A 17,887-nucleotide genomic window follows, 5' to 3' on the forward strand; every position below is an offset into this window, starting at 1 on the left:
CTCAAGATAGGATGAGATCACTTAGGGAGTGAGTATAGATGGAGAAGAGAAGTTGTGGAGGTAAGGAGGAATCCAGAAAAACAGACAGATATAGGGCTACCAAATGAAATAAAGGACACCCAGTTATATTTTAAACAAATAATTTTTAATACATAATTATCTCATGCAATATTTGGCATAAACTTATATGGAAAGTTATTTGTTATTTATCTGAAATTCAGGCTTAGCTGTATTTTTGTTTGTTAAATCTAACATTCCTAGCCTGAGAACCACTGGCCATGGAGGCAGGAGGAAAATCAGGAAAGTGTGATGTCTTGGAAGTATAATATAGTTTTAAAAGTACTTCAAAAAGAAATGTGTTATTGAAATGTCACAAACTCCTGATAAGTCAAGTACCTAGAGAATTGATTTAATAACATGGAAGTCATTGGTGACCTTCATATGAGACGTTCCTGTGAAATGGTGGATGCAAAAGTTTGATTGAAGTAGGTTCAAGAGAGAATAGAGGTAAGGAATAGAAAATGCCAAGGGCAGGATGTGTAGTTTACATGAAACCTACTCACTATCCACTTTTCTGTTACTGTTAAATCTTGGTCGCAGATCTACAACTGAAGCACAGAATACTGTTCGTAGCCCCCACGATCATTCCATGTTTCTCTGTTTACAACAGGTTTTCTTCCATATGGACCTGCTTGTTTGCAGGGCACATTCTCCTCTTGTCCCTGCCTGTTTCTAATCTATGGAGCCTCTGTCCCTGCTTACAGTAGTCTCTGCAGTGACCCCACTCCCCAGATTAGAAGATGCCAGTGTCAGCCTCCCTCAAAATTATATGTTGCCATCAATATAATGTGTTTAAAAAGGCCAATAAGGCAAATGAGGTGTGCCATTAAGAATTATAGCTGACATCTGAATATTCATTGCAAATACAAGTAAGCATGCTAGATGTAACTTGAAGTGAAAACAGCATTTATTATATACTTTTTATATGTTGATATTTTGTTACACTTTAAAGTATTATTGCTAGAGTAAAATTATGAGGTAATTAATGATGACTATAAAAGCTGTTAATTTTAAGTATCAAAAAATTGATTAATTTTAAATATCAAGAAAAGACTTTAAGTAGGCCAGGCATGGTGACTCACGCCTGGAATCCTAGTACTTTGGGAGGCTGAGGTAGGAGGATTGCTTGAGCCTAGGGGTTTGAGACCAGCCTGGGCAACATAGGGAGACCTTGTCTCTTAAGAAATAAAAAATTTTAAAAAATTAGCTGGGTGTGGTGGCACACGCCTGTGGTCCCAGCTACTTGGGAGGCTGAGGAGGAAGGATTACTTGAGCCCAGGAGGGCTCGAGCTGTGATCGCACCACTGTATTCCAGCATGGGTGACCCAGTGAGTCTCTCTCTCTCTCTTTCTCTCTCTCTCTCTCTCAAAAAAAGAGTTTTTAAGTAAATAGGGGGAATAGATTGAGCTAATACAAACCTTAAGAAAGTATGTGAGATAGGGGCCGGGTGCGGTGGCTCATGCCTGTAATCCCAGCACTTTGGGAGGCTGAGGCGGGCAGATCACGAGGTCAGGAGGTCGAGACCATCCTGGCTAATATGGTGAAACCCCGTCTCTAATAAAAATATTAAAAAATTAGCCAGGCGTGGTGGCGGGCGCCTGTAGTCCCAGCTACTCGGGAGGCTGAGGCAGGAGAACGGTGTGAACCCCGGAGGCGGAGCTTGCAGTGAGCTGAGATAGCAACACTGCATTCCAGCCTGGGCAACAGAGAGAGACTGCGTCTCAAACAAAAAAAAAAAGTATGTGAGATAGATAATTTAGGAATAAATTTTTATTTCTTTTGATTCAATAAGTATTTATTTAAATTGTAAGTAATAATACAGGCAAAAAAATTAAAATTACAACTGAAAACTGCTACAAACAATAAGAAAACTTTGTAAGGCCACTAGTATAAAATAAATATTCTGAAATCAATAGTTTCACAGCCAGTTAGAAGTCCACATAAAATAGGCAAAAAAAGAGAGAATAGTAGGTATAAATTAACAAAAAAAGTGCAAATGTATATAAGGAAAACTAAAACTTCACCAAAGAACAAAAAAGTAGATCAGAATAAAAAAGTATAAAGTGTTCTTGAACAGGAAGACTCGGCATTACATTACAAAGATGTTAGTTCTCCCTAAATTAATTAAATATTTTAACATAATCTCGATAAAAATACCAAGTTTTTTAATCAAATGAAACAAGCAAGAATAGATATAAGCTAAATGTAAAGCTGGGCACTAGCTTAATGCTGTACTGGAGGCGGGAGAAATGCTAAAAAGGGTATTATTGGGTCAAATGGCAAAATAAAAACATGAGTGGTAGAAGAGATACAAGTATTATATCAATGTAAATTTATGAAGTTGATCATTGTGGTGTGGTTATGTAAAAGAATATCCCTATTTTTAGGAAATGCACATTTGGGGAACTTAGGGGCAAAGGCCATAATGTATGAAATTTATCCTTAAATGGGTCAGCAAAAAAGTTATGTACGAAAGAGAAGGAGAAGAAGAGAAGATGAAACTATAAAACAAATGAAAGGATATGTGACTATTTTTGTACTACTTTATGTTTGCAACTATTTGTGAATTTGAATTTATTTCCAAATAAAGAGTAAAAAAGAAAAGAATGGGTAGAAAGAGTCTGAAAAGAAGAGCAATTGAAAGAGACTAGTCTGACCATAAATATTGATATGGTATGGTTTTGGCACATGAATAGACACACAAAGAAACAGAAGAAAAGTAAAGAAAAAGATGACTAGCACGGGGAAATTCAGTTTATGATAAAGGATGCAACTCAATGTTAATAAATCGTGTTGTGACAACTGGATATCTATCTGGAAAAGATAAAATTGGATCCATAGCCCACGCTATTCATCAAGATAAATTCCAAATGTAGCAAAGATTTATACAGAAAAAAATAAAACCTCAAAAGTAGTAGAAGAAAATATGGACAAATTTCTTTGTAACATTGGAGTGAGGAAGGCCTTTCTATGAATCAAAGTCTAGAAAACAAATAAAAAAAGACCGATATATTTTACTACACAAAAAAGTAGTTACAAGGCAGAGAAAAATAGGAAAATTTTGCAATTCATAAGACTGACAAAGGGTTTTTTTTGTTTTTTGTTTTTGTTTTTTGAGACTGAGTCTTGCTTTGTCTCCCAGGCTGGAGTGCAGTGGCGCGATCCCAGCTCGCTGCAACCTCCACCTCCCAGGTTCAAGGGATTCTCTTGCCTCAGCCTCCTGAGTAGCTAGGATTACAGGCACATGCCAGTATGCCCAACTAATTTTTGTATTTTTAGTAGAGACAGGGTCTCGAACTCCTGAGCTCAAGCGATCCACCCGCCTTGGCCTCCAAAGTGCCTCCGCGCCCGGCCCCCCCCAACTTTTTTTTTTTTTTAATATATAAGGATTTCATTGAAATCAAGACAAAAAGACAACCCAATATAAAAACAGGCAAAGGATATAAACAGCTAGTTCTCAGAAAAAGAAATACAAATTACTTTAAACTCATAGAAGATGCTCAGTTTCACTCAAGATATGAGAACTGCAAATTAAAACAAAATTGACATGCCATTTATCATCTATGAGCTTGGTTAAAAAATTCCAAATGTTTGATGACACACAATTTTGGCAAGAAACTCTTATGCATTGCTGATTGGAGCCCAAAAGATAACAATCCTATGTAAGGCAATTTGGAAATATCTCTCAAAATTACACGTTTCTATCTTCTGACCAGTAATCCCACTTCTGGAAATTTACCTCAAATGTACTTCATGTGCATGAAATAACTTGTGTTCAAAGTCATGCATGACAGCATTGCTTATAACAAAAAAAGATTGGAAAAGATCCAAATGGACCTAGTTAAATAGCTAAGGTACATCCTACATAATGGAATAATATGCAGCTATAAAAATGAATGAAAATTGCTCTTTATACTGACGTAAAAAGATCTCTAGAATATACTGAATGAAGAAGGCAAAGTAAAAAATAGAAAAAGGTATATCTTATGCAAAATGCAATCTTGTGCAATAAAGGGGGGAATAAAAAATATATATTTAGAATTTCTAACATTCACATATTAAATACTGGAAAGATCCTCAATAAATTATAAAACTAGTTAACTATAGAGGAAGGGGAGGGAAGTTGGAGTGAAAGTGGATACACTCAGAGTGTACCTTTTGCATTACTTTGACTTTTTAAGCCATATAAATGTATTCCCTATTCAAAAAATAAACAAATAAACAGCTTCTTAAAAACATAAATGTTCTTAAAAAAGAATAAGGAGTGATAATAGAATTATAATCTTTGTAGACTTGCTTGGTATTTTAGCATTCATAACATTCAAATAAGTCTTCAAAAACTATATTTAATTCTTATTTATTTAGTATTATTTAGCTTTGGGTCTTTCAAGAAAAAGTCCTATTTGAGAATTGTTTACATCTTGTTGAGGATGACTTCAAAGGAGAATATCAACTTTGCTATCCCAGAGTTTATGAGGAGGAAAACTCTAAAATGACGTAGAAAAACCACCATGTTGAAACAGCTTTGATTAAGATAGAATATAAACAATGAATTAAAACAAAAAAATTAGCCAGGCGTGGTGGCGGGCGCCTGTGGTCCCAGCTACTCAGGAGACTGAGGCAGGAGAATGGCATGAGCCCGGGAGGCGGAGCTTCCAGTGAGCTGAGATCGCGCCACTGCACTCCAGCCTGGGTGACAGAGCAAGACTCTGACTCAAAAAAAAAAAAAAAAAGTTTAGAGGAAATGAGGTATTTCAAACCCATTCTGTTTTTACTAATCATATTTCAAAACAACAGACTTCATAAAAATATTTCAAGAAGATAGTTCCTTTTACTCTTGACTCTATGCAAAAATTTAAACGGAAAGCTTGACAAAAATATTGCTATAGACTGCCAACTATTTTTAGTAGTAGATGAAGGATTTTTGACATTTGATGAAGATATAAAGTTCCTTCTATAAAATGTGTTACTAAAAGCAGTTTCTAGAATTAAAGTCTGCTGTATATAAAAAGGTTAATGATATTATTAAATGTGCTACTTTTGTACCTTCTATATCAGACACTTGGACATGAGGAAGCAACCAGAAGTCTTTTTAAAATATAAGATAGCACCATGGGTTACTGGCAATAAACAGAGAGTAGACTTTTCTATATTCTTCTTCAGCCAAAGCAAACTATGTGATATACAAGATACTGTGGAATTGCCTTTGCCTTGTCATGTACTTATTCAAGATGTTCACAAAAGATAATGCAACACTTATGACATATTAAGAAGTCCGCTTAAATACCAGAATAAAGCCTTGACCTTTTACTTTACAGATCACTGTAACAACACAACAACCCATGTGATTTTCAGAGTTCACTGGCTGGAACCTGCTGTAGACGTAACCAACTCAGTTGTCTTGTGAGGGCAATATTTCTTTCACTGAAACCTGTCGTAAAGATTCTGCTATCAGCTTTACTCTAGTGACAAGTTTGAAACTGATGAGCATGCAGTAAAACCTCAGATGCAGATGTTGTGATGGTTAATACTGAGTGTCAACTTGACTGGATCAAAGGATGCAAAGTATTGTTCCTGGGTGTCTGTGAGGGTGTTGCCAAAGGAGATTAACATTTGAGTCAGTGGACTGGGAGAGGCCGACCCACCCTCAATCTGGGTGAGCACCATCTAATCAGCTGCCAGTGCGACTGGAATAGAGCAGGGAGAAGTTGGAAAGAGCAGACTTGCTGAGACTTCTAGTCTTCATCTTTCTCCCGTGCTGGATGCTTCTTGCCCTCAAACATCAGACCCCAAGTTCTTCAACTTTTGGACTCTTGGACTTAACCAGTGATTTGCTAGGGGCTCTCAGGCCTTCAGTCACAGACTGAATGCTGCACTGTAGGCTTTCCTACTTTTGAGGTTTTGGGACTCAGACTGGCTTCCTCGCTCCTCAGCTTGCAGATGGCCTATTGTGGGACTTGACCTTGTGGTCCTGTGAGTCATTACTCCTAATAAACTCCCCTTCATATATACATATATCCTATTACTTCTGTCCCTTTGGAGAATCCTGACTAATACAGATGTAAATTCAGAATTTAAATTATATTGTTTCATCATATTCTATTTCAAGATTCTGGATTTAAAGGCAAATATTTTCTCAAGTGATTGTTTGAAGCAGCAAGTACATGGGAAAAATATCGTAAATAAAATTATATTTGAGGGCAATTATCTTAAATCTGATTTTGAAAATATTCAGAGGCCGAGCCAGGAGGATCATTTGAGGACAAGAGTTTGAGACCAGCCTTGGCAACAAAGCAAGACCCTATCTCTACAAAAATTTAAAAATCTAGCATGGTGTGGTGGCACACATGTAGTCCCAACTACTCAGGTGACTAAAGCAGGGGGGTCGTTTGAGCCGAGGAGTTCGAGATTACAGTGAGCTATGACTGGGCCACTGCTGCACTCCAGCTTGGGTGATAGAGTGAGACTCTGTCTCAAAAAACAGAAAATATTCAGAAAGCATTTTCTTTCAGCAGTGCACAAAGCTTCAGTTTGTAAAACTGCCATAATGAAAATGTACTGTCACCATCAGCTTAATCTTTAATCAAGAATGAAAGAAGATGTTTTTACCTTGATCAGGTACTATTTATTAAAGAGAAAGAAAGGCTCAATAACATGGTAGCAACATCACCATCAGCAGGATCTGAATGGCAGAGAAAGCCAAAAAAATATTTTGTTCTGGTACCCACCTCTGATGAAAATGAGCATCTATTTAGAATTACAAATATTCAGTATAGTGACCACAGGAGCAAACTGACAGTACTGATGACTTACTATAATGGAAAATTGTTAAAATCTGATGATTAACACTGTGATAATACAATTCAAAAAACTGTATATTTGTATTCAAGTGTTCATTGCAGCATTATTCACAATAGCCCAAAACTGGAAACAGTGTGAAAGTCCATCAGATGGTAAATGGATAAATAAAATGTGCTGTACCCATACAACACTCGACAATAAAAAGGAACAAAGTCCTGATACATGCCACAACATAGGTGAACCTCATGAAAGAAGCCAGACAATGCATAACTATGTACTGTATAATTCCCCTTATATGACATTTCTAGAAAGGGCAAAACTATAGAATCAGTAAGCAAATCAGTGGTTTTCTCAGACTAGGGGTGGAAGAGCGATGAGCTGCAAATAAGCATGAGATAACTTTTTAGAGTGATAGAAGGGTTCTAAAACTAGATTACAACTGTAAGAGTTATAGAGTACAGCTCTTAATTTAGGTTTTTGATCCATTCTGAATTAATTTTTTGTTTTGTCTAAACAACAGACATTTATTTTCTCACAGTTCTGGAGACTAGAAGTCCAAGATCAAGGTGTTGTCAGGGTTGGTGTCTGGCAGGAGATGGCCACCTCCTCATTGTGTTCTCACATGGCCTTTCCTCTGCATGCATGCATAGACAGAGAACACTCTCTGCTGTCTCTTCCTCATTGCAAACAAGAGGGTCATTTGAAGAGTAAGTGTCCCTCTCTCTGTCACTGGGGGACCACCTTTTCCTTCTGGGCTGTTAGAGCCACAACCTCACCAACCTATCTGACAAGGGGGTCAGGCTGATCTCGAACTCCTGGGCTCAAGCAATCCTCCCGTCTCAGCCTCCCAAAGTGCTGGGATACAAACGTGAGCCACGTTGCTCCACCAGATGACTATTTAAAAAAGAAAAAAAAAAAGAAAAGAAAAGGACAAGTGTTTTGAGGATGTGGAGCAGTTGGATCTCTTGTGTACTGTTAGTGGGAAAGTAAAATGGTAGATATTTTACATCTTCCTTTCAGTGTAGGTGATTTTTATTTCATTTTCTTGCCTAATTACTTTGGCTGGGACTTCCAGTACTACGTTGAATAGAAATGGTGAAAGTGGGCATCCTTACCTTGTTCCTGATCTTAGAGGAAAGGCTTTCAGTCTTTCACCAATGATTATGATATTTGCTGTGGGTTTTTCATTTATAGCTTTTATTACATGGAGGTAATATTCCTTCTATTTCTAGTTTGTTGTATATTTTTATCATAAAAGGGTGTTGAATTTTGTCAAATGTTTTTCTGTATCAATTGAGAAGATGAAGTGGTTTTTCCTACCCCCAGATCTTGTTAATATGGTGTATTATAATGATTGATTTTCAAATGTTGAACCATCCTTTCATTCCAGGAATAAATCTCACTGGGCCATGGTGAGTAATTCTTTTAATGTGCTGCTGAGTTCAGTTTGCTGGTATTTTGTTGAGGGTTTTTGCATCAGTGTTCATAAGGGATATTAGTTTGTAGTTTTCTTCTCTTGTAGTGTCTTTTTTGGCTTTGGTATCAGGGTAATGCTGACCTCATAGAATGAATCAGGGAGTTTCTTCTCTTCTTCAATTTTTTGGAAAAGTTTGAGAAGGATCAGCATTAGTTCTTTAAATGTTTGGTGGAATTCACCAGTGATGCCATCAAATCCAGGGCTTTTCTTTTGTTCTTTTTTTTCTTTTCTTTTTTTTTTTGTTTTTTGAGACTGTCTCACTCTGTTGCCCAGGCTGGACTTCAGTAGCACAATCTCAGCTCACTGCACTCTCCACCTCCTGAGTTCAAGGGATTCTAGAGCCACAGCCACCTGAGTAGTTGGAATTACAGGTGCATGCCACCATACCTGGCTAATTTTTGTATTTTTAGTAGAGGCAGAGTTTTGTCACATTGGCCAGGCTGGTCTTGAACTCCTGGCCTCAAGTGATCTGCCTGCCTCAGCCTCCCAAAGTGCTGGGATTACAGACATTAGCCATTGTGCCTGGTCTAGATCTAGGGCTTTTCTGATGCCCCCAAATCAGGACTCAATTTTGACTAATGACTCAATTTCCTTATTCTTTATAGGTCTACTCAGATTCTCTGTTTCTTCATAATTTAACCTTGATAGATTTTGTGTTTCTAGACATTTGTTCATTTCATGTGGGTTTTTTAATTTGTTGACATACAATTGTTCATAACACTCTCTTATAATCTTTTTTATATCCGTAGAATCAGTAATAATGTCCCCACTTTCATTTCTGATTTTAGTAATTTGCGTCGTCGTCTTTTTTTTTTTTTTTTCTTTTTTTGAGACAGGGTCTTGCTCTGTCTCTCAGGCTGGAGTGCAGTGGCCTGATCATTTGAGCCTCCCAGGCTCAAGTAATCCTCCCACCTCACCCGCCTGAGTAGCTGGTACTAAAGGGGCACACCCAGTTAATTAAAAAATATTTGCATAAAGATGGGGTCTCACTATGTTGCCCAGGCTGGTCTCAAACTCCTGGGCTCAAGTCATCCACCAGCCTCAGCCTCTCAAAGTGCTGGGATTACAGGTGTGAGCCACTGCAACTGGCCTCATTTTTTAAAAGTCTATCTAGCTAAATGTTTGTTATATTCAAAGAAGCAGCTTCTGGTTTTATTAATTTTCTTTATTGTTTTTCTGTTCTCTATTTTGTTGATCTCTGTGCTCATCTTTTAAATTTCCTTTCTTATGCTAGCTTTGGGTTTAGTTTGTTCTTCTTTTTCTAGTTCCATAAGTTGTAAAATTAGGTTTGACATCTTTCTTTTTTAATGTAAACATGTATAGCTATAAATTTCCACTACAGCACTGTCTTAAGGCACAAGACCATAAATTTTGGTATGTTACGTTTTCATTGTCATTTGAATTTCTACTTTAATTTATTGGTTATTTTCATAAGTTTGTGAATTTTCTAGTTTTATGTCTGCTTTTTTTTTTGCTTTTCTCTTCTTTTTCATATTGTTTTGATTGGTAAACATGATTATTTAGTTTCATGTATAAATTATGAGTGATATAAATTAGTACCATTTCTACTTGCTATCCACAATGACCAGAATAATCTCTTAACTTCATAATTCCTATTTTTTCTATCTTTTTACTTTACAACTAATTTCAGCCCCTTTTGATTTTTAAAAGTAGGTGCTTTATAATACATTTTCATCAAAAAATATATTTAACTGAAAAAGAAGTTAAATGAAATAGTCTTATAGATTAAATTATCAAGAATACCAGAATACCAAAGAATAATGATACTTCATAGTTTATGTAATATATTTTCATAAAGCCAAATACATTATTTCATTTGGTTCTTACAATGTTTCTGAAATAAATTATCACCATTTTATAGTTGAGGCAACTTAGACATGGCAGAGCTAGAATGAGAATTTAAAACGGATTGATTTACTTACATTACCCTACATACTATATAATCAGAACAATATTCTATGTAGAATTGTAAAAAGATTAAAATATCCACTAAGAATGATAGTGTAAGTCCAGGCACAGTGACTCGTACCTGTAATCCCAGGGCTTTAGGGTGCTGAGGCAGGAGGATCACCTGATCTCAGGAGTTTGAGACCAGCCTGGGTAACATAGCAAGACCCATCTCTACAAAAAATAAAGATTAGCTGGACATGGAGGCACGTGCCTTAATCTCAGCTACTTGGGAGGCTAAAGCAGGAGAATTGCTTGAGCCCAGAAATTCGAGGCTGCAGTGAGCTATGATTGCACTGTAACCGCCTGGTGGATTCACCCTGCCTGCTGCCTAGACAAAGCCGATTTACCAAGACAGGTGAATTGCAATAGAAAAAGACTAATTCAAGCAGAGCTAGCTGTGTGGGAGACCAGAGTTTTCTTATTACTCAAATCAGTCTCCCCATTGAGAGTGGGGTTTTGAAGTCTCCAACATTTCTTTTAGAAATGTCTATTTCTTTCTTCAATTATGTCAGTTTTTGCTTCACAAGTTTTGATTCTCTGTTATTAGGTGTATAAATGTTTATAATTATTATACCTTATTGCTACATTGAACCTCCTATTAATGTGTGATGTCCTTCTTTGTCTCATTTAATCTTTTTTGGCTTAAAGTCTATTTTGTCCATTGTCAGAATAGCAACCCCTGCTCTCTTTTGGTTACTATTTGCATGGAGTATCTTTTTCCATTCTTTCATGTTCAATCTTTTGTGTCTTTGAATCTAAAGTGAGCTTCCTGTGGACAGCATATAGTTCAATCATGTTTTTCTATCCATTCTACTAATCTCTTTTGATTAGAGAGTTTAACTCATTTACATTTAAAATAATGAAGGATGAGGAGATACTTCTGTCATTTTGCTGGGTGTTTTCTATATGCCTTGTAGATTTTTGTCCCTTATTTCCTACATTACTGTCTTCTTTTGCATTTAGTTGATATTTTGTAGTGAAAATTTTCAATTCCTTTTTCATTTCCTTTTGTATACATTCTACAGCTCTTTTCTCTGTGGTTAGCATGGAGATTTCATTTATTATTCTAAAGTTATAATATTCTGACTTGAAATTATACCAGTTTAATGTCAATAATATACAAAAATTCTGTTCCTTTACAGCTGTGTCCTCACACTTACAGCTGTCAGTATCACAAAATTACATCCCTATACATTTTGTGCTTGAAAACCTAAATTAATAATTCTTTTAAGTGCAGCAGTCTCTTAAATTATGTAAAAATCAAAATGCACAGTTACAAACCAAAGTTATAGTAATGCTGGCTATATTTTACATTTTTAAAAAAATATTTTATTTTTTTTATGGAGACAAGGTCTTACTCTGTTGCCCAGGCTGGAGTACAGTGGCATAATCATAGCTCATTGCAACCTCAAACTTCTGGGCTGAGTGATCCTCCTACCTCAGCCTCCTGAGTAGTTGGGACTATTGTGCATGCCATCATGCCTGGATAAGTTTTAAATTTTTTGTAGAGACTATGTTGCCCAAGCTGTTCTCCAGCTCCTGACCTAAAGTGATCTTCCCACCTTGGCCTCCCAAAGTGTCAAGCTTACAGGTGTGAGCCACCCCACCAAGCAATATTGGCTTTTAGACTAATATTTTTGAAAAAAATGTATTAGTCCCTTTTTGTCATATAGCATCTCTTAAGTCATGTAGAAACAAAAAATGATGCCACAAACTATTGTTAAAATACACTAGCTTTTATAATGTCCCATGTATTTACCTTTATTGAGATCTTTGTTCCTTCATATGGTTTTGAGTTACTGTCTAGTATCTTTCATTTCACCTTGCATGACTCCCTTGAGCATTTCTTGCAAGGCAGCTCTAGTGGTAATGAACTCCCTCAGCTTTTGTTTATTTGGGATTGTCTTAATTTCTTTCTCACTTTTGGAAGACATTTATAGTCGTCCCTTGGTATCTGTGAAAGATTGGTTCCAGGATACCCTGTAGATACCAAAATGCATAAATTTTCAAGTTTCTTATGTAAATGGCATAATATTTGCATTTAACCTATGCACAACTCGCATATACTTTATTCACATACTTGATTGCTTATAATACCTAATACAATATAAATGCAATGTAAATAGTTGTTATACTATATTCAGAATTATTTTTAAATTTGTATTTTTTTATTGTTTTTTAAAAATATTTTTAGGCTGGGCATGGTTGCTCACATCTGTAATTCCAACACTTTGGGAGGCCAAAATGGGAGGATCACTTGATGCTAGGAGTTCAAAACTAGCCGGGGAAACATAGTGAGACTCCCGTCTCCACAAAAACCTTAAAAATTAGCTGAGCATGGTGGTGCATGCCTGTAGTTCTAGCTACTTGGGAGGCTGAGGCAAGAGGATTTCTTGAGCCCAGAGTTCAAGACTGCAGTGAGGTATGATCATCCCACGGTACTCCAGTCTAGGCAATAGAGCACGAACCCATTTCTAAATATAAACATATGTTTTTTGATACACAGTTGGTTAAATCTGTGGATGTGGAATCTAGAAGCTAGATTTTTGTTAGTTGGTTCACTACATCATCATTTATTTATAGCATCAAAAAGTTATGTGTTCAATATTAATTAAATGGTTAAATAAAATATAGCACATTGAAGATAGTCTGTGATGCAACCATTAGCATTATGTTTTAATTCTAAGCTCAGAAGGCTGAGCTTTTGCAGTTTTTTTTTTTTTTTAATGGTTTACTACTTTCTTTTGTCTGGCTTCCAAAAGGAAAAAAGAATAAAATGAAGGGAGGCAAAAAAGGGCATTAGCCCTTTAAATCTCCTGGAAGTCACTTCAGCCAGAGAGGGAGGGAGTTGCAACAGTGGAAGGAGGTACTACAACAATAGCTGTTGCCTCATTGTCTTTTTTTTTTTTTTTTTTTTGAGATGGCGTCTCCCTTCCTCCCCCAGGCTGGAGTACAGTGGCATGATTACTGCTCATTGCAGCCTTGACCTCCCAGGCTCAAGTGATCCTCCCACCTCAGCCTCCCGAGTAGCTGGAACTACAGGTGCATACCACTATGCCCAGCTAGTTTTTAAAATTTTTTGTAGCGACTGGGTTTCACTATGTTGACTGGGTTGGTCTCCAATTCCTCAGCTCAAATGTTCCTCCCATCTCAGCCTTCCCAAGTGCCTTTGTCTTCACCTCTGTGATTAGAAGCAGCAGTAGGCCATCAGAGCACAGATCCCTGATAGCTGAAGGACAAGGTCCTTTTTGCCCACCCTTGGCTCCCACAGGCTCTTTGCATCTACTGCAGGAACACATGCACAGCTGTCTGTCATGGGGCAGGAGTGGGAATTAATTGCTGCTACTGTGCTAAGAGCTAAAATTGACTGAAATTAACTACCTGTTGAGGTCCAAACCTTTTCCTAGAAGTTGCAATCTTTCAGTAGACTCCACAGTTCTAAAATAGTTACATCAGACAGATGCTGCCAGTGTAATCGTTGTCTAGGTGGAGAGACAGATTCTTGGTGCTTCCCTGAATCCTGAGTTAATTTTTGCATATGGTGTGAGGTAAAGGTCCAACTTCATTTCTTTTGCATGTGGATACCCTGTTTTCCCAAAACACCATTGAAGAGATTGTCCTTTCCCTATTGAATAGTCTTGACACCCTTGTCAAAAACCAAATAGATATGAAGATTTATTTTGACTTTATTCCATTGATCTATATCTCTATCCTTATGCCAGTACCACCATGTTTTGATGACTGTGGCTTGTAGTAAGACTTTGAAATTGGGAAGTGTGAGTCCTTCAACTTTGTTCTTTTTCAAAATTGTTTTGACTCTTTGGGGTCCCTTGAAATTCCATATGAATTTTGGGAAAGGTTTTTCCAGTTCTGAGAAAACAAAACAGTTAAAGAAAAAAATGCCATTGGAATTTTGGTAGAGATTGCATTAAATCTGTGTATCACTTTGGGTAGTACTGTTATATCTTAACCATATTGATTTTCCCAATGTATGAAGTGGGATATTTTTCCATTTATTTAGGTCTTCCTTAATTTTCTTCAGCAATGTTTTGTTTTTTTCAGTAAATAAGTTTTGTCCCTTTTTAGTTAAATTTATTTCTAAGTATCTTCTTTTCATTTTTAAAATGGAATTGTTTTCTTAATTTCCTTATTGAACTGTTCATTGCTAGTGTATAGAAATACAACTAATTTTTGTGTGCTGATTTTGTATCCTGCAACTTTGCTGAATTCACTTACCAGCTCTATTGTATATGTGTATGTGTGTGTGCATGCACGTGTGTATTTTTTAGGTTCTTCCGTGTATAAGATCATGTCATCTGTTTATAGAGATAATTTTACTTCTTGTTTTCCAATACGTCTGTGTTTTATTTCATTTTCTTGCCTACTTGTTCTAGCTAGGACTTCCAGTACTATGTTTAATAGAAGTGGCAAAAGTGGGCATCCTTGTCTTGTTCTTGATCTCAATGTAAAGGCTTTCAGTGTTCCACCATTGAGTGTGATGTTTGCTGTGGGTTTTTTGTAGATGGCCTTTATCATGTTGAAGAAGTTCCCCTCTATTCCTATTTTATTGCGTGTATTTATCATGAAAGAGTGTTGCATTTTGTCAAATGCTTTTTCTGCATCAATTGAGATTATCATGTGGGATTTTCTCTTTTTTTTTTTTTTGAGACAGAATCTCACTCTCTCACTCTGTCGCCCAGGCTGGACTACAGTGGCGCGATCTTGGCTCACTGCAACCTCTGCCTCCTGGGTTCAAGTGATTCTCCTGCCTCAGCCTCCTGAATAGCTGGGACTACAGGCATGCGCCACCATGCCCAGTTAATTTTTGTATTTTTTGGTAGAGATGGGGTTCCACTGTGTTGGCCAGGCTGGTCTTTTTTTCTTTTAATGTAGTGTATTTCACTGATTAATTTTCATATATTAAACCAACCTTCCATCTCTGGGATAAATCCTACTTGGTCACGGGTATAATTCTTTTAATGTGCTGCTGGATTTGGTTTGCTAGTATTTTGTTGATGATATTCGCATGTATGTTCACAAGTGATATTGTTCTGTAGTTCTTTTTTCTCATAGTGTGTTTGTGTGGCTTTGGTATATTGGGTAATAGTAAAAGACATGAACAATACAGTTAAAACTTTGACTTAAAAGATATCTGCTGTGTGTGTGTGTGTGTGTGTTTGTGTAGCTATTTTTTCAATTACTCAAGAACATCTATAAACATATACATAAAGATTTCCATAAATACCCCAAATTCTCTTAATACACTGTCACAAAATGAAAAACAGCAATAAAATAATTGTCCAAAAAGTCAACTGGTGTTCTAAAACCATCTTTCCAAATAACTCAAGTAAAAGAAATAAAAGTCTATTCAGAAAATAGTAACAGGCTGGGCATGGTGACTCACGCCTGTAATCCCAGCACTTTGGGAGGCTGAGGCTGGCAGATCACTTGAGGTCAGGAGTTTGACACCAGCCTGAGCAACATTGTGAAACCCCATCTCTAAACCCCCTCTTTAAAAATACAAAAATTAGCCAGGCATGGTGGCATGTGCCTGTAGTCCCAGTGACTTGGGAGGCTGAGGCAGAATTGCCAGGAGGCAGAGGTTGCAGTGAGCTGAGATCGCACCACTGCACTCCAGCATGGGCGACAGAGCAAGACTCCAACTCGAAAAACAAAACAAAACAAAACAAAAATAACAGTGAGAAAACAATTTTGTATAACAACAAAATTGTTCTCAGAGGAAAATTTATATTACTAAATATTTGTATTACAAAGCAAAAAATACCAAAAACAAATGAATCAAAAGTATCCACCTTGAAGAAGTTCAGATTCTTTGTTTGCAAAAGCAGAAATCAACTCAGACAAAATAAAACATAAATTTTTGGTTCAGTTAATAGAACTGAAAGAGAAAGCTGAAAAGTTAGGCCCCAAAAGGGCAGGAACCAGGATGGCTCTGGAGAACCAGGTAACAGAAAGCAATGAATCAGCTACAGGATGAATCAGGTACCAGATGAATCAGCTACAGCTGTTTTCAGTCTTACTTTTCTTAAGATTCAGTTGCTATGGAGAGAGCATCCAACTATCCTAAATTAGGTTTCACATCTATTTTTTAATCTAAAAATATTCAGTGCATCTTAATTGATCGTCTTGCCAATCATTAGCCAATAGAGAAATGTTAGTTCCCCAAGAAAAATTAAGGTAATATTATGAAGAAGGGGCAATGGATGTGAGGTGGCAAAAACAACAAATTGTTCCTTAGAAGCTAGATTTTTATTACTTTGTTCACTACCTCATCATTTATTTATAGCACCAAAAAGTTATGTGTTCAATATTAATTGAATGGTTAAATAAAATATACCACATTTAAGATAGTTTATGATGCAACCATAGAATTATGTTTTAAATTAATATTTAAAGATGGAAAAATCATTATGGAAAAATAGAATAAAATCCGTATATCATCTATGAATTAAATTTCATTTAAAAGTTTTATTTCTGCATAAAACCAACACCAACACCTGAAGAAAATACGTCAAAATGTGAATAGTAGAATCGTAGCTTGTTTTTTTCTGTTTCTCCATATATGTGTGCATAAAAACATATATATATACACACACACACAGGCACATACATTGTAATGGGTTGAATCATGACCCCCTAAAAATATATATCCATGTCCTAATACCCACGCTCCTGAATAGCGTCTTTGTAGATATAATTGAGTTGACGATCTTGAAATGAGCTCATCCTAGATTATCTGGATGAGTCCTAAATTTAACGATCCTTATATAGGAGACAGAAGAGAAGACACAGACACAGAGAAAGCCACGGCCATGTGAGGATGGATACCGAGATTGGAGTTATGCATCTACAAGCCAAGGAACTCCTGGAGTCACCAAAAGCTGGAAGAAGCAAGAAAAATTCTCCTCTAGGGCCCTTGGAGGGAGGGTAGTCGTGCAGACATCTTGAGTTCAGCCTTTTTTCTCCATAACTGGCAGAGAATAAATCTGTGTTGTCACCCAGTTTGTGGTAATTTGTCCCAGCATCCCTAGAAAACATGTATATATATATACACACACATGCACACAAATAAACAGCAGCCTTTCTATCTACGTGTTATACAAGATGTGTTTTCCCCAATTTTCCATATTTTTCCACAATAAAGATAATGTATTGTTTTAAAAGTTGGGTATAAAGAAGTTTAGCAAATTTAATATCAGACAGAATAAAACTTAAGGAAAAAATTCAGTGGCCTATATTCTCCTGGGGCCCCTCCCTATGAGAAGCCAGCCTCTGTGACCCAGGGAACCCCTCCAGCCGTCTCATGTTTGCTGCTTTGAACGCTTGGGCTCTGATGTAGGTTTCTTCCTTTGCGACTTCGTTCGGGTTCCTGTTTCTCTCCTTCCCAGCTCTTGGCTTCACTTCGCTTGGCTGGGGTTGGCTGGAACTTCGGTTTCTCTCCTTCGGCTGCGGCACCCTGGGTTCCTGCCCTGCCTGACCCTGACACTCTGCATCCTGGCGTCTCCCTTGTCTGGGCAGGGGGAATTGCACATTTACAGAGAGGGGCTATCACCTCCT

Source organism: Pongo pygmaeus, chromosome 12 (genome assembly GCF_028885625.2).
Source record: "Pongo pygmaeus isolate AG05252 chromosome 12, NHGRI_mPonPyg2-v2.0_pri, whole genome shotgun sequence".
Lineage (NCBI taxonomy): Eukaryota > Metazoa > Chordata > Mammalia > Primates > Hominidae > Pongo > Pongo pygmaeus.